At 36.9% G+C, this 23,612-nt stretch overlaps 1 long non-coding RNA gene across 1 annotated transcript; it reads left to right on the top strand.

Moving 5' to 3' along the window:
- Window positions 1-21,113: 21,113 nt before the first annotated feature.
- On the top strand, window positions 21,114-22,804 carry LOC131029525 (uncharacterized). Its single transcript, XR_009102785.1, has 3 exons — window positions 21,114-21,265; window positions 21,884-21,947; window positions 22,108-22,804. It is a non-coding gene; the product is annotated as an uncharacterized LOC131029525 (long non-coding RNA).
- The last annotated feature ends 808 nt before the right edge of the window (window positions 22,805-23,612 follow it).

The raw sequence follows: 23,612 nt of genomic DNA, 5'->3' as shown, positions 1-23,612 counted from the left end.
GCGACCCTTCATCACATTGAAGTTGTACAAGCTCAACGGATAAAATGGCATGATAAATACATTAATAAAAAATAGTTCCAACCAAGGAATTGTAAAGTTATATTCAATTGCAATAAAAGAACTATTATATATATGTGATAATATTGTCTAATATTTTATTGTTTCATTTGAAGGCTGAAGGAGAGAAATCATTTACGTTTTCTATATCTTCTCCAAATGATTCATATCGGGCTTTATATGTTTAGAGGACCAGTCAATGGATGTCTTGACCGATCAAGACACCCATTGATCGGTGCCTCTTCATAGTGCACATCTTGATCTATGTTATGTTTGGTAACTAACATTAATAATTAAACTCTTGTTCGAAGTGGTGTTTAGTTAAGATTCTTTGTTAATGGCCTGAAAAGGTTTATGAACTAAACTCGATAACAATAGCATTCTATATGCTATCAAGTTAATACCTCGATAGCATATTAATGCCCATCCATTTATGGATCGACATTAATGTGCTATCATGTTACTAGCCCAATAGCATTAGATCGACACTTAACTATGTTAAGCAAGTCGTCGATCTAATCCTTCTTTTATCAATGTCAATATCATAATCATGATCAATGTTGTAATCTGATAAATATATTCAATTCGGAAAGCATAAATCAGATAGCATAATCAAAACAAAACAAAGGAGATTAATAGGTTAGGAGAGTCTTATCTTGTAGAAGCTACTAATACATTAACACTCCCTCTTAGCTTTGGAAGATAGATAAAGTAACTTGCATCACATTTCTTTTTCATAATGTCAATCTCCAAAATATATATCATCAATACACATGATATGAAGTATCATGAGGACACGAGATACAAATATAAAACATCACTCTAACCATGTGATATAAAAGATTCATTATTTCATTATGACGAGATATCACCTAAACACGTGATATCAGTATTGCCTAAACACGCAATACTAAGGATAAACATATGAGGATGATTAAATTCTCATCTTATCCAGGTTGTGATATATGCACAAGCATTTTATACAAATGTTTTATCACAACACCATCATGGCGCATCCATGACATACCAGAGATCCAACATGATAACTAGTTAGAGAATCATAAGATCGTCACCTTATGATTTTTGTATACAAGTGTTCATCATCTGAGAGATCATCACCTCTTAGATATGAACACAGGGGGTGAAACCCAGAATTTCTCAACATGACAAAAGAAGTTTACACATTAAACATCTTATTTACAAAGCAGATTACCTTTCTATCATACCTAAACCTTTTCTAAAGTGATCAACCTTCACTCTGGAAAGTGGTTTGGTCAAAATATTTGCAGTCTGATCTCCTGTGCTAGCATATTCCAAATTGATCACATTTTTGTCTACCATGTCTCGCACATAATGGTATGGAATCTCAATATGCTTAGATCTATCATGAAATACTGGATTTATAGAAAGCTTTATGCAGCTCTAGTTGTCACAATGGATGACAGTGGGTTTCATAGGTTCACCAAATAGTCCCACAAGCAACTTCCTAAGCCATACTGCTTCTCGAGTAGCCATGGAAGCTGCAATGTACTCGGCCTCGGTGGAACTCTGAGCTACAGAAGACTGTTTTCTACTGATCCAAGATATCATGGCTAATCCCAAACTGAAGCAACACCCTAAAGTGCTTTTCCTGTCAGTCACACTCCCAACCCAATCTAAGTTTGTAAATTCATGTAGGTCTAGATTGACTTTCTCATATTTGAGACCAAGGTTTAGAGTACCTTGTAAGTATCTCATAATGTGTTTCACTGCAATCAAGTGAATTTCCTTAGGCTCACACATAAACTGACTTAAGGCATTGACAACATAACATATAGCTAGCCTTGTATTCACCAGATACATCAGGGACCCAATCATTTGTCTGTAGAGTGTAGGATCAGTAGATTGTGACTCTGCTGCTGCTTCTCTAAGTTTATGTAAATTTGTTTCCATGGGAGAGGTCATAGGTCTGCAATTATGCATTCTGAATCTCTTCAAGATGTCCAAGGTATACTTTCCTTGGTTTAGTATAATATTGTTAGAATTCTGCCATACTTCCAATCCTAGGAAGTAATGAAGGAGTCCTAAGTCCTTCATATCAAATTCTTTGGATAGATCATTCTTGCATTAATCTATAAGATGGTCATTTCCTATGATTAATAAGTCATCAACATATAAAATCAACATTAGCATATCACCTTTATTTCTTTTGTAGTGGAGATTAGGATCTGCATCATTTTTATAGAAACCTAGTCCTGAGAGATAGGTGTCAATTCTTTCATACCAGGCCCTGGGGGCCTGTTTAAGCCCATAGAGAGCTTTCTTGAGTCTGCACACATGAGACTTTGCATCATAAATTTCAAACCCTTTAGGTTGCTCTAGGTAGACTTCTTCTGAGATTTCACTATTTAGAAATGTTGTCTTAACATCCATTTGGTGTACCTTCCATCCTTTTGTTGCTGCAATGGCTAATACAGCTCTTACTGATGTATACCTGGAAACAGGTGCAAAAGTTTCTTCATAGTCTATTCCCTCCCTTTGTGAGAAGCCTCTGGCCACAAATCTAGCCTTGTGTTTCTCAATAATGTCGTTTGCAGCATATTTGATTTTAAATAACCATTTAGATGAAACCACAGATTTCTTGGTTGGCCTAGGAACAATTTCCCAAACATCATTTTTCATAATGGATTGATACTCTTCAAACATGGTATCCTTCCATACTTGATGTTTAAGTGCATCTGATACATTGTTTGGTTCATTTTTAGAGAGATCATTCATGAGAGAAACATAGCTAGTGAATTTATTAGGTCTTTTGCTTTCCCTGAAGGTTTATGAAGGAGCAACAAACTTCTGAGCTTCTGCTACAGTCTTGGTGGCCCATAGAGGTCTTTTCTTGAGGTTTTCTCTAGGTGGGATTGGAATTTCACCTATAGTTTCCTCAAGATTCTCCCTCTTAAGCTCAAGAGTAGGGTCTTCTTCTACGTTAGGAATGGGGATCTAGATTTCAGGCTCTATTGTACTTAAGGCTCTTTTGAAGGCTAAGTCTTCTTCAAAGATTACATCCCTACTAAGTTCAATATTTTTATGACCATGTATATATATTCTATAGGCATTAGATGTTTCACTATATCCTACAAGTATTCCCATTTTTTCAGAAGGTTCCAGTTTTAGTCTTTTCTCTTTAGGTACATGTATATAGACAGGACACCCAAATATCCTAAGGTGGTTGATATCTGGTTTTAGTTTGGTAAATACTTCCTCGGGAGTTTTATCTTCAAGATGAGAGTGAGGACATATGTTTTGTATATACACAACAGTGTTAGTTCCTTCTACCCAAAGATTGATATTTAGATTCTGATCAAGAATCATGGCTTTGGTAGCTTCTACAATTGTCCTATTTTTCCTATCAACTACCCCATTTTATTAAGGATTATAAGGTATTGTTAACTCCCTCTTAATCCCTAAGTTTTTATAGAAATCTCTAAATAATTCTGATGTGTATTCCCCCCCATTATCAGTCCTTAGGGTTTTGATTTTTTTACCTGTGTAGTTCTTTGTCAGTGATTTAAACTCTTCAAACCTACTAAGGATCTCTTCTGATTCTTTACACTTCAGAAAGTAGATCCAAGTTTTCCTAGAGTAGTCATCAACAAAAATTACATAATACAAACATCCTCCTAGAGAGGGAGCGGACATGGGTCCACATACATCAGAATGAACTAACTCTAACACTTTGCTTGTTATCCTAGTACTATTATGGAAGGCACCCTTGATATTTTTACCTAGGGCACATCCCTTGCATGCCTCTAAATGATATTGCTGCAACTTAGGTAAACCTGTGACAAGGTTTCCCATAGATGACAAAGCTCTATAATTCAGGTGGCCTACTCTTCTATGCCAAACCTCATTTGCATTTGTTGCCTCATGAATTAGGGCTAGGTTGGGCTCTATGCATAGCTCATACAAATAGCCTCGTCTTTGACCAATGACTTTAGATTTCTTGATGGAAGAGTTTCTCGGCCAAGCCAACACCTTGTTCTCCATGAAGGTTACTCTATATCCATTATCTTCTAGGGTTGATATGGAGACTAGATTTCTCTTGATGCCAGGGACATATAATACTTCTTCGAGTTGCAATGATATGCCTATCTTTAGTTTGATGGTGCAGGAACCAATTCCTCTAACAAGATGTGAGGAATCATCTCTGATGGTTACTTCCTCTTCATTGTCCTCTGTCATGGAGTCTAGCACTTCTCTAAACCCTGTAATGTGTCTAGATGAACCACTTTCGATCACCTAGGATTTATATTTATTTGATGCATGGCTTGTAAGTGTTGAGTAGAGGACATAGTTCAGGGAGTCATCTTCTCTTTTAGATTTTCTTGCTCTGGCAAATGTGGCTTGTTTGGCTCTCTCTGGACATTTTGCAACAAAGTGTCCGAACTTATCACAACTATAGCATTGAATATGTGATAGGTCTTTCTTTGAAGTGTTCTTGCCTTGATGACCCTTCCTCTTCCTAAATTTCTTCTTCTTGGTTGTCTTATTTGGCTAGTATTTAGGACTTGAAGGTCTTCATCTATGTTCTTTTGTTTTATTCCCATCTTGTTCAATCTTGATTCTTCTTGAAGACAATCATCCCTTAATCTTTCAAACTTAGGATACTTGGACCTTGCACTGATGACTTGGACGAATGTACTCCATCCACTAGGCAACCCATCTAGAGCAATGAGTGTTAACTCTTTGCTTTGGATCTCATAATCCAGAGTTGCTAGTTCATCTCTTAGAATTGATATCTGCATAAAGTAGGCATTGATTGTCTCTCCCTTGTTCATGGTCATATGATTTATTTCTCATTTTAATGCCAGAGTTCGACTTGCATTTGATATCTCAAATGTGCTTTCAAGTGCTTTGAACATTTTATAGGTTGTCTGATGTTTTCTTATGATGGGCATTATGTTTTTTCTCACCCCATCAACTATTATTTTGATTGCTTTTTCATTTCCTTCAATCCATGCGGTTTTGTCAGGTTCATTTTCAAGTTGATCATTTTTAGTTTGAACAAATGAATCCACTTTGTTCTCCTTTAAGATCATCTGGATACTGAACTTCCAAGCTGAAAAATCATCGCCACCTCCGAGTCTGTCTTCGAATCTGATTGCGCTGGCCATTGGAGAAATGTGATGTAGTATATAACCTTGTTCTTAAATTATTCACAAAATTGAATAGCCTCAAGTTCGATCAACTTGGCTCTGATACCATGTAAAGTTATATTCAATTGCAATAAAAGAACTATTATATATATGTGATAATATTGTCTAATATTTTATTGTTTCGTTTGCAGGCTGAAGGAGAGAGATCATTTACATTTTCTATATCTTCTCCAAATGACTCATATCGGGCTTTATATGTTTAGAGGACCAATCAATGGATGTCTTGACTGGTCATGTCATTTAGACATGACCGATCAAGGCACCCATTGATCGGTGCCTCTTCATAGTGCACATCTCGATCTATGTTATGTTTGGTAACTAACATTAATAATTAAACTCTTGTTTGAAGCGGTGTTTAGTTAAGATTCTTTGTTAATGGCCTGAACAGGTTTATGAACTAAACTCAATAACAACAACATTCTATATGCTATCAGGTTAATACCCTGATAACATATTAATGTCAATCCATTTATGGATCAACATTAATGTGCTATCGGGTTACTAGCCTGATAGCATTAGATCGATGCTTAACTATGTTAAGCAAGTCGTCGATCTAATCCTTCTTTTATCAATGTCAATATCATAATCATGATGAATGTTGTAATCCGATAAACATATTCAGTTCGGAAAGCATAAATCAGATAGCATAATCAAAACAAAACAAAGGAGATTAATAGGTTAGGAGAGTCTTATCTTGCAGAAGCTACTAATGCATTAACAGGAATGAGTTAGCAGAAGTATTTTCCAATGGAGTTGTTCAACTTACCACAATTAACCATGTTAGATTTAAATTTCTATTCAATGCTCATCGTTTGCATTTATATCACAAGACAACTTTAAAAGAGAAGTTCATGCAGCAATTCACCACCTCCCCAACAGCTAAAGGAAGTGAACCATGTGTCCATCTGTGTGGAGGCAAAAGTGACACTAAACAAACATGCTCTAATCTCACTTTCAATCACACACTTATGGAATACGAAAGAGCCTAGAGGTATCACACAATTGGCTACTTCTTTTTGTAGAAGAGAGAGCCACGGGCTACCTATTAGGATTTCTATTCCTTTGTTGCAAATGATAGATAGAATGATGCAAGTTCAACTATTAACCCTAAAGTGTAAGTTTGAACTAGTAACTTTGAGCACAAGATTGTAGAATTGAGATTAAACAATGGAAAGCTGTAAACACAAGGACAAGACAAGAATGCAGATGCATACCCAGAGTTAAAATCTGAGTGAAAATGTTCGGGACGGGGGCGCAGGCGCCACTGTCCTGATTTTGCCCCTGAAACTGCTCCTGAAACTGCTGTTTTGCAACCTAGAAAGCTGTCGGAAAGTGCTGAAAACTTTCTATCTGACAGAAGGACCAGGGCGCCCAACGCCCCTGTCCCAGGGACTAGGGCACCCAACGCCCCTATCCTGGCAAGACCAGGGCACCCCACGCCCCTGTCCTCGTCTTTTTCTCTGAAACTTGGTGTGAAGTTCTATCTCGGTCTGCTCCTCCCGGATCTGTAACTTGCGGCGTCGTCCGAATTCTGAAACCTGCTCTTATATCTGAAAAGGTGTGGTGGGCGGCTATATATGGATTTTCCTTAGTCAAACCCCCTCTTTGGTGATTTCCACCTCCACGAATAGCCAAGTTGTATCGTAAAAGTAATGTGTGTGCAGACCTTGTGTGTGTGCAAGTAAGCAAACTAGAGCAACCTAGAAAGTAAACCCTAATTGCTTGTAAATGATAATGTAAATGCTCTAAATCAAGATGCAAAGTGATCTAAAGCATGGATAAATGATATATTGAAGCTTATGCAAAGACATGAAAACAACATGAAATCATACCCAACCCCCAAGGGAGAGGTACAAGCCAATCTTCAGTCGGTAATCTCCTATTGTTCTTCAATGTCTTCCAAGCCCTAAATGGATGAATGGATTTGATAAATGATTGATAGAGAGATGTTGAAAGTTGTTGAAGTCTTCAAATATCTACTCTTTCACTGCATATGAGGCTCCTGAAAACAAAATTCGATCCTTTCAAATGAAGAAAGAGAGCTCTTATATATGAAACCCTAGGTCTTAATTTCAACTTTTGGCCGACCTAGAGATTGAATCTCCCACCAATTTCTTGGGGTTAAACTTTATTTTATGATTGGATTGCTCTCCTAAAATTTCGGGAAAAATGTCCGGGACCATGTGCACTCTGGGCGCCATGGTCCTCTCCGGGCGCCATGGTCCCGACAACTTTTCACCAAATTTTCAGGGTCGTCGGATATGATGATTTTAGAGAGAATCCCGAAGTTACAGCTGATTTTGAGATGTTTTGACCCCCGAAATCAAGCCCCCAAGTTCAAAATAGGACCTAATCAGGGTTTTTGATTAAATGATGTATTGGAAGAATAAAATGAAAGGGGCACACTTTAATGAAAAGAGCCCAACTTTATGATATGGGAGATGATAAAATAAGACCCTAGACCTAATTAATTTAATTAATTAAGTGCTAAAGGGGAAATGCAATGCAAAATGCAAAATGCGCCAAGGCGGGTGCTAAACTAGGTGTGAAATTGTACCACCCTAGCAAGTGCGTACAATTTACGACGCTACATTTAGCCCCCACTTTAGCGGTCATATGAGTACTACGTGCATATGCAAGCTAAAGTACAGGAAAGTAAACATTATTTGAAAAAGGATATATCCATAAGTCTGTCAAACGAAGCCCCAGCGGTATCTGCAGTACACAGTTAGGAACCGCACCCTACAAAACACACGTTAGATCACAAAATCACCTAATGCTTACTAAGGAAGGTGATGAAAATTCGAGGGTAGCTATATGCCCCCCCCTGTTTCGGCTTGCTAATTTTAGTGAGTTGAAACAGGGTATCATGTTTACCACTTCGAATTGTTAAAGAATATTGATGACAAATGCTCACAAGAAGATTTTATATGAGATCAAAAACTAATGGAGAATCATTTGGTAAGAAAGAGGACTAAATCTCAATTCCAGCACAACAAAGAGTGTGAGGATTTGAGAGTTGTCTAACACAAGATGAAGGATGTAAATGGAAACAAAATGCAAAGAGAAGAAAAGAAAGGAAAAAACCATGAATACACACATTGGTGATCCATGAGAAGAATAGTGAGAGAGAAAACATGGACTTCTCACCCCTAGATGTTGTCTAGGTGATCCATGGGACAAAGGACATGGAAAACTAGCCTCTAGAGTCTGTCTAGGTGATCCATGTAAGGGAGGAGAGTGAGAAAGTCTAGCCTTATGCCGCTAGTTCCACTCAACCTCGTGCATGTGTGTGTAAGTGAGGTTAGAAGCATCTCATAGGAGTTTATGCCCGAGTATGCTACAACCTGTATATGTATAGTACAAAAGTGTGACATCTCGCTCTAAGAGTCTGTGCTCTGGTTCCGAGAATAATCACCTTGCATAAAAGAAAAATGGAGACATCTCACTCTAAGAGTCTGTGCTCTAGTTCCGAGAATGACCCATTGCTCAAAAAGTGTAATGTTTATGTCATAAGCAAAGTAGAACAAGGATACCTACCTTCATCACAAAAGAAGATACCCCAAAAATGCAACAATGTCATAGATCCAAGCAAGGGAGTTTTTGCACTCTTTAAGCAAGGATAAGATAGTTGAAAAGGGATATCTTGTAGTATGTGTAAAGGAGATCCTTAGAGGAGAAGAGATCTTTGTTCAAAAGACACCTATCCCCAAGAGAAAACATCTTCTAGAATAAGACAAAGAAGAGAATAAGAATGCAATACTTCCTTCTTTTGCAAGGTGAAAGTGATTCTTAATGAAGGATGACGCTCTTTTTAACCCAATTGGGAGAGTGAATTCATTATGGATGTATTTTACCAAGTGCAAAAGAGGTTGTAGTCAAGGACTTACACCTCTTGTAAGAGAGAATCCTTGAACAAACAACAACAAATGCATACAAGGAATAACATCAAGTAATAAAGTTCACACCATCCATGAAAATAGGAAAAAGTGGATCCTTAGATAAAAATAAGAAAAGATCATTGCCTCCCAAGGATAAATGAGAAGGACTTACACAATCTTCCAGGGAGAGATTTAGACATAAGCAAATTGTACTACATACTCACATGAGTTCATGCAAGCAAGACATTAGTGTATGTAAAATGCTCCTCACAAGAAGTGGGTAGGATAAGAAAGAGAATACACATCTTCTCCCATATCTAGGAAAAGAGGATTCTAAAGAAAAGATGATCAATATTTCCACGTTATTACCCCATAGGAACAAGAGATAACATAGAAAAATTAGTCTATTATGTTGCTTCAAAAATATGATTGCATTTGAAATTGTACCATCATGAATGACAATGAGCCCCCAGTAAATGAGCTACCAATGTCACATAATGATGAGCAACATAATAGCCATTAATGTTATTTAAAGACATGATGGATTGAATGAGGTATTTGAATATGCCATGCTAAATGCTCAACTATAAGTGAGGTCAAAAACATGTATAAAATGATAAAAATTGAAGAAGGAAAGTCACAAGAAATCTTAGAAGAGGGATGAGTGTAATTTATTAGAGCCTTATCCCTGGAGGAAAGGACTTTATGATGAATAGGAGATAAAGATTCATAAGTGGATTTAGAAATTTGAGGGGAGTCATAAAGAGATTTGTTCATCGCCAAGATTTCCTTATGAGGGGAATGAGGGTTGATAGAAGTAGAAGATGATTTTGTTGAAGTGAGATCATCATCACCACTAAATATAGCATTCACATTGAGAGATGGTCTTTTAGATGCTTTGGTGGGCTTAGAAAGATTATATCCAAGTCCAAATGAATATTCATGCATGTTATGTTCTAAAGGAACTTTAATTCCTTGTTCATTTGCGCCACAACCATTTCCACTATAGCCACTCTTAGCCAAAATGTGAAAACCATGACCATAACGATTAGCCATTTCAGAAAGAAAAGGTGGTTTTTCATAAGACAAAGAATCAAATTCTTCAGAATTAGAGGTGTGAGGAGAAGGATTTTGAGAAGCCGCCACAAAATTATTGCTCATAGGTTCAGGTAAGACTTATTGATCTCTAGTTTCTTTCTTCTTTTTAACTTTAAGCTCTCTAGGAGGAACCCTATACTCACCTACAAAGGTGGGATTGAAATCAAGAGATCCCCAATCGTCTTCTGCGAGAACCTTCTCAGGATCAAAAGCCTTTTCATGTGTAGATTCAAGTTGAGAAAAATCTTCTTCAGGAACTTCAGACTCATCCAAAGAATTTTGATTATCAGAGGGTGATGATTCATCCATAGGTATCTTGTTTAACAAGTCATCACTAGAAGAGGAAGGCTTAGAAGAACTCCCTTTCGAAGTAGATGTTTGCAAACAAGCTTGAAAATTAGTATCACCTATCAAGGTATATGTCTTATTATTATAAATAAATTTAACTTGTCTATGCAATGTAGAGGGGACAGCTTGCATATTGTGAATCCAAGGTCTCCCTAATAACAAGTTGTATGTTAGATTTCCCGACATAACATGGATAGGAGTAGGCAAAGTAACAGGTCCCACTATGATGGGTAAGGTGACAATACCTAATGAAGACTTAGCCACATTATCAAAGCCTCGAATGGGACGAGAGTCAGGCTCAATAAGGGATGTATCCACTTTCATCTTATGCAATAGATTAATGCTACACACATTAAGGCCAGAACCATTATCTACCAGTGTTCGTCTTATAGCAGTGTCATTTATGATAACCAAAATCATCAAGGGATCATATTGCTGTTGAATTTCACTAGTAGGTAACTCATCTTGAGTAAACACAATTTGAGCTTTAGGATTCATCACAGAGTTAACCAAAGACACTATATTACTAGATGTATTAGGTGGAGGAACATTCAAATCTTTCAAGGCATCTTGTAACATTCCATGATGAGCAGAAGAAGTTTGGATCAAATCCCAAAGGGATATCTTAGCAGGGGTAGCTTTAAGTTGTTCTATGAGATCATCGTCCTTACTAAGCATTTGTGAAATACGAGGAGCTTGAGGAAGAATAGGTTGGTAAGGAGGAAGTGAACTTGGGATAACTGGAGGAGGATTAGGTTGCCTATTGTTTCTTGTGTTATAGGTATGAGCAACCGCATTATAACTCTCTCTAGTCAGTTGCTTAGCATACTCATAAGGGCTCTTAGTAGAATAACCTCCTTGCACAGTAATAATAGGTTTCTTAGGAGTGCAAAAAGAATCATTAGCATAACCACCTTGAACCACTAAGATAGGCTTATTTAAAGGTTGAGAATTTTGAGAAGGACAAGCACCTTAGACAGTGAAGAGAGGTTTGTTAGGTGTTTCATTTACACGTATCAAATTAATTGAGGATGGTTTAGAGGAAAGAACAAAAGTGTTGGAAGAATTGTTGATATTCTTCTCTTGCACTAAAATCTCATCACGGATTAAATCAATTTTAGGAGAGAGACAAGGGGTAGGCATTGATGTTCTAGTAGGCAAAGTAATACTAGGAAAGGTCATATCATCCTCTATCATCAAAGGTTCTACATGGGGAATAAAAACTCTAGGAGAAGGATCAACATTACTCTCTAAAGTCTCACTCTTGAGAGGGAGATCTTTGAAAGAGATGTTAACCATCTTGCTTTGAACTAGGGTATCCTTATGAGTAGAACCAAGTTGAGGAGAGGGAGATGCTTTATTTTTAGAGGGAGAATAATTGAGATTCAAGGAAGGTGAGAAACTATCAAGGGATTTTTCAATCTTGATTTCATCCCCTTTGGCTAGGGTTCTCTCATGGGGAAGAGAATAATCTACACCCTCTTCTAATGGTTCATCCCAAATAGTGAGGTTGTTGAAAGGAATGTTTGAAGTATTGTCAATTTCGGGAGAGGAGATAACATTGTTTATTAATTCCTTATCCTTTGGAGGGAGAGCATCAATAGATGTGTTAAACTCATCCTCTTTCCTCAAAATATGTTCAATATGATCTTTAGGGGAGAGAAAATTAAGGAAATTGCTTATTATTTCATCTTCTTTCTCTAAAGGATGCTTATGAGTAAAACAAACTTTAGGAGAAGGGTAAGCATTCATCATTAATTCATCATCTCTAGTGGGAATTTTGTTGGAAAAGGAAATGCCATCACTAGGAAATGTAGGGATAATGTCATCTTCTTGCACAAAAGGATCCTCATGAAGGGAGTGTTTTTTAGGAGGAACATGAACATATTTCTCCAAAGATTCATGCTTAGGAAGGAGATCTTTGAAAGAAGTGTTCATAACCTCTTGTTGCACTAACATGCCCCCATTGGAAGGACCAACTTTAGGAGAAAATAAGTCAATGTCCATCAATACCTTTTCACTTAGAGAGGCATCATGTAGGGAAGGTGAAGTAACATTAAGAAAGGTGTTTATGATATCATTCTCTTCCTCTAGGATAGCTAAATAGGAAGGGCACATTTTAGGAGAGTTGTTAAGATCACTCTTAAAGTCTTCATCCTTAGAGCATGGGAGAGTCTCAAAGGGATTGGTAGCAACTCTTTTAGGCACTAAAATGTTGTTATAGATGGGGGGAGATTCTTTAGGAGAAGGAAAAATTGAAACAAGGGAAGCTAATCCATTATCACATCTATGAAATGAATGCATCATTCCTCTTTCAAATGATAACACATGCAAAATAGAAGGAAATGTTTAATTTTAACCAATGCAAGCACTTAGAATGTAGATTTAGAAAATGAAATTTATGATTCAAATGAGTTCCTAAATCAGATTTGAAATTATTGATCCCAATTAAGCTATCCACAAGTTCGACTTTGAATTGAAAAATTAGGGTTTTAGCAAAATTTCCTCTAAATTTTTGAATCTTGCAAGAAATTAAAACTTGTAAATATAAATTTGAATTTGAAATAGCATAAACACTCAAATTTGAAAACATAAATCAGAATCAGAGAAGATTGGAATTCACGTCGGGTTCACCAAAATGTGTGGGGGAAAAAGTGACACTAAGCAAACATGCCCTAATCTCACTTTCAATCACACACTTATGGAATACGAAAGAGCCTAGAGGTATCACACAATTGGCTACTTCTTTTTGTAGAAGAGAGAGCCACGGGCTACCTATTAGGATTTCTATTCCTTTGTTGCAAATGATAGATAGAATGATGCAAGTTCAACTATTAACCCTAAAGTGTAAGTTTGAACTAGTAACTTTGAGCACAAGATTGTAGAATTGAGATTAAACAATGGAAAGCTGTAAACACAAGGACAAGACAAGAATGCAGATGCATACCCAGAGTTAAAATCTGAGTGAAAATGTTCGGGACGGGGGCGCAGGCGCCACTGTCCTGATTTTGCCCCTGAAACTGCTCCTGAAACTGCTGTTTTGCAACCTAGAAAGCTGTCGGAAAGTGCTGAAAACTTTCTATCTGACAGAAGGACCAGGGCGCCCAACGCCCCTGTCCCAGGGACTAGGGCACCCAACGCCCCTATCCTAGCAAGACCAGGGCACCCCACGCCCCTGTCCTCGTCTTTTTCTCTGAAACTTGGTGTGAAGTTCTGTCTCGGTCTGCTCCTCCCGGATCTGTAACTTGCGGCGTCGTCCGAATTCTGAAACCTGCTCTTATATCTGAAAAGGTGTGGTGGGTGGCTATATATGGATTTTCCTTAGTCAAACCCCCTCTTTGGTGATTTCCACCTCCACGAATAGCCAAGTTGTATCGTAAAAGTAATGTGTGTGCAGACCTTGTGTGTGTCCAAGATCTAAAATGCAAGTAAGCAAACTAGAGCAACCTGGAAAGTAAACCCTAATTTCTTGTAAATGATAATATAAATGCTCTAAATCAAGATGCAAAGTGATCTAAAGCATGGATAAATGATACATTGAAGCTTATGCAAAGACATGAAAACAACATTAAATCATACCCAACCCCCAAGGGAGAGGTACAAGCCAATCTTCAGTCGGTAATCTCCTATTGTTCTTCAATGTCTTCCAAGCCCTAAATGGATGAATGGATTTGATAAATGCTTGATAGAGAGATGTTGAAAGTTGTTGAAGTCTGCAAAGATCTGCTCTTTCACTGCATATGAGGTTCTTGAAAACAAAATTCGATCCTTTCAAATGAAGAAAGAGAGCTCTTATATATGAAACCCTAGGTCTTAAATTCAACTTTTGGCTGACCTAGAGATTGAATCTCCCACCATTTTCTTGGGGTTAAGCTTTATTTTATGATTGGATTGCACTCCTAAAATTTTGGGAAAAATGTCCGGGACCATGTGCACTCCGGGCGCCATGGTCCTCTCCGGGCGCCATGGTCCCGACAACTTTTCACCAAATTTTTAGGGCCGTCGGATATGATGATTTTAGAGAGAATCCCGAATTACAGCTGATTTCGAGATGTTTTGACCCCCGAAATCAAGCCCCCAAGTTCAGAATAGGACCTAATCAGGGTTTTTGATTAAATGATGTATTGGAAGAATAAAATGAAAGGGGCACACTTTAATGAAAAGGGCCCAACTTTATGATATGGGAGATGATAAAATAAGACCCTAGACCTAATTAATTTAATTAATTAAGTGCTAAAGGGGAAATGCAATGCAAAATCCAAAATGCGCCAAGGCGGGTGCTAAACTAGGTGTGAAATTGTACCACCCTAGCAAGTGCGTACAATTTAGGACGCTCCACCATCCTTTTGCCTAAGACACATATGCATCAAAATCATAATAAATATTTTCACTTCAATGGAAATCTAATTCTCTTCTCATTCCATACATCCACCTTCACTTCATAATTCTTTCTTTTCCATCAATCTCTCCATCATAACACTCTACCTCATACTACATTTATTACTTAACTGATTGATTGACAGGTACCATGCATGCCATAATCCGAGACATGCAAATGCAATTTATCAGGTACATGCGAACAATTACTTCTTTCATTATTATCTTAAATGACATTACTTTTTATCATGTTCATTAATTATGATATTTACATAGCATATTATTTCCATGACCCTTCATCCTATGTGGACACATGCCTTAATTTAGGTTGAGGGGATTAAAACGCGTCCATTAGTTGTCTTTTAGTTTATTTGAATCATATCTTCCCTTTAGTTGTCTTTTAGTTGATTTGAACCAATGATTTGACACTTGAAAGGTCACAAGCACCGCCATTTTTCTTGAAAGTATTTTTAATACTTTTATTAATGATTTTTCCTCTGTCTCGGTCTTTCTTAGTCGAAAAACTTCAAACCAAAAAGGGTAAGTTGTAGGGTCCAAATAATCTAAAAATAAAAAATAAATTCACACAGAGAATAGGCAAATTCGACTCTTTCAGTGAGGACGAAACAGGGGACTATTTTAGAAAGTGACTGCAGGAAAATGGGTGGTCTGCTAATTAAAAATGAACCTATTGTTCATGGTTTGTCAAGCAGAATTTCAAAATTATGGTTGGCTAGACTATTTCTTGAAGTTGCGGAGTTTTAATGAAGACATTGCTATCAAAAATCTACAAACTTTTGCAAATGGCAAAGCAATGGTAAAAGGATTGCAAGTGGTGGTAACAGAGGAAAGAATTGCAGAAGTCACAAGGTTGCCCACTAATGGGGAACCATACCTTGCATCTCAAGATGCAAGGTCAGCAAGGGAAGAATTTACTAAACCTAGTGATCCACAACTTGCTGTCGATAAACGGGGGACAAGGAGAACATCACTTCCAGACAAGTGGATACATGCAGCTATGCATATCTGCAAATACATTACCTGTGATGGTCACCAGTCTTGTCTACACTACATTCACTTCAAACTCTTAAGCCATCTAATGCATGGGAGGAGAATGAATGTGCTCCATGTTCTCTATAGGTTGTTGAAAATCATGGCAGTTAAAACTCAAAAAGGTAGGACCAACTCTGTGTCTCACCACTATTTGATTAAATTTCTAGTTGAGAAATCTTTATGAGAAGTCTCTAGTATGACATGGGAGGAATTTGAAAATGTATATCAATTTAGACCTAAGAATTTGGAATAAAGGATTCAGTCTCGTAGGTCTAGCAAAAGAAGGAAGTTTTTTGCAGCCACTCCTAGGGCTTCTACCTCTAGTGTGAGACCCAGAGCAAGCCCTCTTGCAGCCACGGCCATAGAGGTTGATTCTTATGAATCAAAGGAAGAAGTAACTCCTTCAAGTCATATGATATTATGTTTCAAACTCCAGGCCAAACCAGAGAAACAACTAGAAAAGAACAAGGGCAGCGGAAGAAAGTAGAAAAAGGAAAAGAAAATGTTAGGGGTGAGACTTCTAAGATGACAAAACCTAGCCCTGGAAAATGGAAAATCGAAGACATTGTTCCTCCTGCAATAACGGAAACTAGGGAAACCCCTACAACCAAGGCAAAGCTAGTTGCACAGGATGTTGGTGAGACATTAAGAAAAATCCCTAGGCTAAAGACAATAGTTGGAAAAGAGGTAGTGGCCTCTGAGGAAGAAGTACATAATAAAGGGGAGAGTACATTTGAAGAGCATGTATTTAAGGGACATGCAAAGATAAGGCTACATCAGCTTGCCTTGATTGCAGAACAGGCATAAGGAGAAGAAACATCATATCAAGAGCAGAACAAACCCCTTCAGCAAGAATTTGAGCAGCCACTACTACCACCATTAGAACATGCTGCCAGGAAATTTTTGGTAGGTGTTCATCGACCTTTTGTATCTTCATGGCATAGTGTATCGATGAAATTGTTGGATGAAATAGAAAAGAGGGATAAAGAAAACCTTAGATTGCAGAAACAAATAGAGAAAAATGATAATGAAATTAGGGAGAAAATGAGGAGATCATTAACTTAAAGAAACAAGTGGATGATGTGGTAGAATTAGTGCCGCAATTAATGGAATGTGGAACCCCTCCAAGGGTTTATACATTGCATTTAAAGGAGAGATATCTAAAATTTCAACTTTATAGGGTAATTTCGGGATTAAATCCTTCTATCAAAACCCCTGAGGAATTATTTCAAGCCTACCAAGAATCTCCAACAGAGAATAAGATCCTACTCTGTGAATTATACCTACATAATTATGTTGTCCTAGATGCCCATCAATGGAACCCATTGATGTATATTGGAGATATCCATTTGAGGGAATTTATGCCCTGAATTCAGAATGAAAATAGTTGGGGTGAGAAGTTCAGAGCTTACAGAGAAAAGGAATTACAAGAACCCTTGCCACTCAAGGTTGAATCTCATAATCTTGAAGCAATGTTTTATGAATGGCACCAAGTTACGTATGTTTCAGAGCTTAAGGACAAAATGTTGCCTTTGCAAGAAGAATCCTATAGAGAATATGAACAAGTAGAGGACACCTTTCACAAAGATAGAATAGCTTAACTGACTAGCTAAGCCAAGTTGAGCCACATTCACTGCAGAATTATGTTGCAATGCATAGAGGAGATGTCCTAGATATATACAGCTTGGCAGAACATAGAAACATTACTGGTTCCCATTAATATTCCAACCATCATCTTGTTGTGGCCAATTCCAAACTACAAGTACTATCGGTATGATATAGCAGAAGAAACGCCAAGGTGGAATAGATTGGAATATAGGCATGCATTTTATTGGGATCCTGATTCAGAGGGTGCAGAACATGTTGTAGGAGAGTTGCCAGTTGGTGATATGAGAACCCTAACTAGGCTAAGGAACATGTTGTTGGAGGACCAACAAGACCTTAGGTTCAAGGGAATGATGATACAAGTTTATGGTCCTATTTTCTAAGGATTTATTATGATATCCATGATGATACTTTAGATTTTGATATTGTGATGATACCATTTACTGTGTTATTCCCTTAGAAACTGTTATCTTTTAGGTTTAAGTTTGACCTTGAAATAATTCATGATATTAATGCATATGTTATGTAATTATCTATTAAATGTGCATGTGTTGAAAAGAATGTTGTTTTTCAGATGATTTGGGAAATGTGGATTGTTTATATGTGCTAATGTGTTTTGCAGATTTGTACAAATAAAGTGGTGTTATGATTATGCTTGCAGCAAGGATTGAGACTCTTACTAGCTAGTAGGTTGTTGAAGAGGTCAACAAGTGATCAATATAGTGGAAGATTTCTCTACTTAATATTGCAACTACTTTCTTTATTAATTATGTACTATTAGTGAGTCGATTTAGGGGCATGATGTGCTATATTTCTGCTGAGGCAATCCTATTTGACTTGGCTAAGCGCATGCATGATCTTTCCTTTCCTCTTTTCATGCTTTCAATAAATGGTGCCCTCCTTATGTTGTGGAGAAGGTCGACCAGCTAGTTAGGATTGGTTGGTAGTTTTTCTTTCTATAAATAATGCTCAGATGATCTCTTGAAATTGATTGATCTCTGATGTTGTAAGTTTATTTTTTCAACTTTGGAATTCAGTTTAAGAACATGTTGTCATATTCTATGTATTTTTGTTTTGATAAATAAGATGATATTCGGAGTTTCAGGCACCTGTGTTAATCTTGGAATTCTCACTCAAGGGGGCCACTTTATACGAACTTTGTTTATCTAGTTTAGTAGTTCTTTTCCATTTAGTAATTAGTATCATTCCAACAGAGGATTGTTACTGCAGCCACATAACTCTTCTTTGTGCATGTTCTTGCAACGAAATTGGGCAGAGTAGTTTCCTGCCTGTTTGTTTGGAATTTTATTCTTGTACCTTGTGTTAATTTAAGATTCACATGTTTAGATTAGTTATCAACTTAAGTTCTGTTTCCTTTATTGGTTATTTTTAGTATTTCAATTCTAGCATTGCTCTTTTCTTAAGTGATGATGGCCATAATAGATTCTTAGTGCACATATTGTACTGACCCATTTCAATTTCATGTCCCTAGGTTGATAACTTAAATGAAACTTCATAATGAGTCTGATAGATGCTTAGTGAAGATGTGTAATCTCTGAGTCATAGATTTAAGGGATTAGTTATTGAACCATTAAAGGAGGCTAACACCCCCCAAGAATCCACCTCAATAGAAACACAAGAGAAGTTGCTAGCCCAAATAGCCTCAAGAGGAAAAGGAACAATTGAAAACATAGAAGCCACCTCAAAAAGAATAACAAAAACACAACCATCCATAGTGGCCAAAACTAACATGATAATAAGAGAAAACCCAAGATCAAAAAGGGGTAAACACAAGAAACCCCAGTCAAACCTGGTAGGAGAGAAATAAGGATGCCCAAGAGAGAGAAAGAAACCAGAGTATGATAGAAAAATATCCACAAGAGGGCCAAACAACTTAAGGCCAACACAAGCTTTGGAAACCAAAAACCTTAGAAGAGAAAGGGTTGACAAAAAGGCCACCTTAGCCCTCAAGAGGGCCAAGCTCTAAAACCCCAAACCACAACACCTGCCACGAGGGCTCCCAATGATGCAAAAAAAAAGGCTAGGCCAACACACAACATGAAGAGAAGAATCCACCCATCCCACAAAACCAAGGCAATGACCCCAGACCACTCCACAACAAACTCAGCAGTAGGAAACCCACCACCAACCACAAGCACCACATGCAAATCAAACCCCATGAATTTTGGGAGAAACCAAATAGAAATAACCACATTACAGACATCATGAACAATGGCAAGAATTGAATAGGAGGGAGGCACCATCTCAATAGAAAGCACACATGAAGCACACTAAACACCCCAAATTACTAAGGCCAAAAAAAAGGGTACTTCCACAAGGGAAACAAGAGAGCCCATCCTGAGCTGAGCATAATGAACTTGGGGACAAAACCTTCCCCCACACAACAAGGAGCCAATGCACAACAACCCCCAAAGAAAACAAACAAGAACTGGCTCGAAAAGGAAGAATCCTCAACGCTATCTGGATCCTTATCTTTGCCTGCATCATCATCATGTGCTTCCTCGCCCAAATCTCCATCTCCTACACCACTTCTCCCAAAAAGCCTCATTCTTTCTCTATCGCACGCCTTCCTCATTTCAAAAATAAGTTTACATCCAAAACATTGTTTTATAAAATATTATTAATAAATTGGCAATCACCACTATTTTACACCTTGTGCATGCTTTTGCGTTTTGCATTCTTGTCTTCTAAGGCTTCATTGTCACTTCCTGTCACATCTTCTCCAAATCCATTCAACAAGAATTGATAATCCCCCTCTCAATCCTTTGCACCTATGACCATTATTCTTTTTTTTTAATTAAATTTTATTTAGATGACCCATACTAAAACAAACTATTATGCAATGCGATTCTTTGACATTTATTTCTTCTTAAAAAATTTATGGTCTATGCATATAATTTAATGTTATATCCTCCCTCACTAATATTTAATGCCTACGAAAAAAAAGAATAATAAAAATGGTGAGATGTTGAAATAACTTTCAACTACCATCTCCAATGGTAACTTAAAATTTAAAGACACTTGACTTAATGACTAAATTCATGTTGTAAATACCCAAATGATGTTGAGTTCATACACCCAAATGATGTTGAGTTCATATCTTCTTCTATAAAATAAATAATAATAAAATAGAAAATTTATACTTATAAAAATAATATCCCTATTTTAAATGAATAACTCTACTTAAATCTTATAATTAAATATGTTTATTGCATAAAACAACTAAAACTAAAAATAGGAAGCATGCCCCTTCTTCTATAAAATAAATAATAATAAAATAAAAAATTTATACTAATAAAAATAATATCACTACTTTAAATGAATAACTCTACTTAAATCTTATAATTAAATATGTTTATTGCATAAAACAACTAAAACTAAAAATAGGGAGCATGCCCCTTCCATAATAAACTCGCCAACCCGATAATATATATATATATATATTTATAAATCCACCCTTGCATAGCCAAAGCTACCCATATTTACAAGTACTGGATTTATCCGGCCAAGAAAATTAATTTCTTGCAGCCAGTCGCCGAAAATTGAAATAAACCTTTTTGTTTATGACAAAGTGCTAGGATTCCCAAAGAGACATCTGGAGCGAAAGAACCGTAAGCTTCGCAAATTTATCTGGTAATTAGCTTCATCATACTGTGTTTTTCTTTTTAATATGCTGCGCACCTTATGCAGTAGTTTCCTTGAAGTCTGCTGATGTGAAATTTGGGCGATCCATGCTAAAATTTCGGATAATAGAATTTGAATCTTCTATGTGGAATTGTTTTTGGGAATATAGATTCTGCTTTTAGGTTAAAATAGACTAATTTTAGGCTGTGATCATGATTATATTTCAGAAAATTCGCAGAGCCTCATACTTTGCAGTCTTGAGTGAATATTGTGGACTAATATTTAGCCAAGGTTGAGGCACGGAATTTGTTTCTTGTAGAATCATCTTTAGCATTCCGGATCTTTGAAGCAATCATCTTTAGTGCTGAAATTTGAGTTGCTGGTTAAAATAAACTTAGTTAGGATGTGATCTTGATTATATTTCAGAAAATTTGCAGAGCCTCATGCTTTACAGTCTTGTGTGAATATTCTGGACCAATATTTATCCAAGGTAGAGGCGCGGAATTTGTTTCTCTGTAGAATCACCTTTAGCATTCTGGATGTTTGAAACAATCATCTCTAGTGCTGAAATTTGAGTTGCAGGTCAAAATAGACTAATGTTGGGATGTGATCTTGATTATATTTCAGAAAACTCGCAGAGCCTCTTCCTTTGCAGTCTTGTGTGAATATTGTGGACCAATATCTAGCCAAGGTAGAGGCACGGAATTGTTTCTCGTAGAATCATCTTTAGCATATTGGATGTTTGAAACAATATCTTTAGTGCTGAAATTTCATTATTTCACTCAAATTTCTTGTTTTCTTTGAAATTTCAAAGGAGCATTAAGTATTTGTGCATCTTGATTGCATTTCAGGCGGCCTGGAGAAGCTGATTATTTTGGCAACGGCCAAACATGTCGTCGTTGGATGTTCTGACATGCGGATCTCCAGTAAAGGGGAAACAGACTCTCAAACGGCATACAAGCTACGAGGATGTGCTCAAGGAATTTAATTATGAGAAACTGTGCACGCCGTCTCCGCCTTCATCTTCCAAGGTGCCACCCAAGAACAGCGCAAAGATATGCCTTTGTGCGCCCACCAAGCACGCAGGATCCTTCAGATGCCGCCTACACCGAGCTCCTCATCGTTCTCACAGGCAAAGCCCATCAAAGCATTTCAGCGTAAAGATCAACAATATCAACAGTCTCAAGCCCAGCCGGCTCAGTAAAATGGCCAAAGACACGCAAGTGAGCAAAGATATTGAAAGTCCCTCTCCTGTCATGGCGGATTAAAGCTCAGTCAGCTTGAATGTTTTTCGTTTTGTCTAGACTGGAATGGAAAAATTTAAAACGGATATTCTATTATCTGTGAGGGTCATGGGGAAGGTTTCATGGCTTCCTACGAATTGTGTTCTTTTATAGACAAATTCATCTGAAATGCATTGCTCTTTTAAGAAATTCGGTAATATGTAATCTGATATCATATCATTTAAACCCGGGCTCTTATTAATTCCTACCGGGAGGATACTATGATTTTCGATATTCAATCACTGTTTTATTTGCTCTGATTTTCTGCACCGACCTCAAATATTTTCTGGCAAATGTGTTGGTATTGATGCATCATGCATTATGCATGAGTGATGATGATATTTTTAGAATTGTTAGTTAAGAAGTCTCTGATGTTAATTTTTTAGGAGTTTTAGTTAGGAAGACTTAAGATAAATCGTAGCTCTATTTTTGTGCATGCTAAATCCATGGAAAAGGGCACTTCAGTTTACTCTCTATTTTTAGAGTATGTTTTATAAATTGTAGTAGTGTGCCAAGACTGATTTCTATTTCTATTAAGTCTGAGAAAGACCTCTAAGATGTAATCAATTCTGAATGATTGAATAAAAGTTTCTTTTATATGCATTAAAACAATCTATTTTTTTAATCTATATTTGTATCTTTCTCTGTTTTGCAAACTGCAGATTTTATAAAATATTCAATACTTTTTATCACCTATATTCTTTTTAAGCTGCAGCACAATTATTTCTCCCTACAATTTTCACGTTTTCTGTCTTATTGAGTGCAGATTTTACAAAAAAATTCAATCAACTTTTTGTCACCTATATTCTTTCTTATTGGTCTAGCTTATTCATCATTTCTATTTATATTCTTTCTTATCCATCTAGCTACCACCAAATAGATGCCATGAAAATATCATTGAGTTGTAGTTTGGATCTAGCTTATTGATCAATTTCTATCTATATTTGGCAGCATAAGAGTGTCACAACTTATGTTATACTAACCACATAAGTAGAAAACATTGATAACACATGAGTAATTGTGATTAAATCACTTTGTGGTTAGGGCATGCCAGGTCAAATTGGCATTTTGGT

Source organism: Cryptomeria japonica, chromosome 5 (assembly GCF_030272615.1).
Source record: "Cryptomeria japonica chromosome 5, Sugi_1.0, whole genome shotgun sequence".
Classification (NCBI taxonomy): Eukaryota; Viridiplantae; Streptophyta; class Pinopsida; order Cupressales; family Cupressaceae; genus Cryptomeria; species Cryptomeria japonica.
This window is presented reverse-complemented; position numbering and strand designations above follow the sequence as displayed.